The following is a 681-nucleotide window of genomic DNA, read 5'->3' on the forward strand; positions in this document are numbered from 1 at the left end:
CTTTTCTCACGTGCTGGACTCGCAAACGCAAGAGCACTGGCTCCCAGAACCTCCTGTTGGCAAAAATAACACGTATATTAAGCACATGAACATCAACATGAACATCAACATGAACATCAACATGAACATCAACATGAACATCAACATGAACATCAACATGAACATCAACATGAACATCAACATGAACATCAACATGAACATCAATATGAATATTAACATGAACATCAATATGAATATTAACATGAACATCAACATGAACATCAACATGAACATCAATATGAATATTAACATGAACATCAACATGAACATCAACATGAACATCAATATGAATATTAACATGAACATCAACATGAACATCAATATGAACATCAACATGAACATCAATATGAATATTAACATGAACATTAACATGAACATGTGAATGAACATGAACATGAATATCAGCATTAACATGAACATCAACATGAACATCAATATGAATATTAACATGAACATCAACATGAACATCAATATGAATATTAACATGAACATCAACATGAACGCACGCACGTAAAGGTTTGAGTATATGCTGATTATTTAGATTCATAATAAAGTTATAAAAACTTACACTGACGATAGGTCTGAAGAAGTCCATCGTTGAGATAGACGAAAATTTCGTCAGTGTAAGTTTTTAACTTTATT

This window comes from Priapulus caudatus, unplaced genomic scaffold (assembly GCF_000485595.1).
Source record: "Priapulus caudatus unplaced genomic scaffold, Priapulus_caudatus-5.0.1 Scaffold232, whole genome shotgun sequence".
NCBI classification, from domain to species: Eukaryota; Metazoa; Priapulida; class Priapulimorpha; order Priapulimorphida; family Priapulidae; genus Priapulus; species Priapulus caudatus.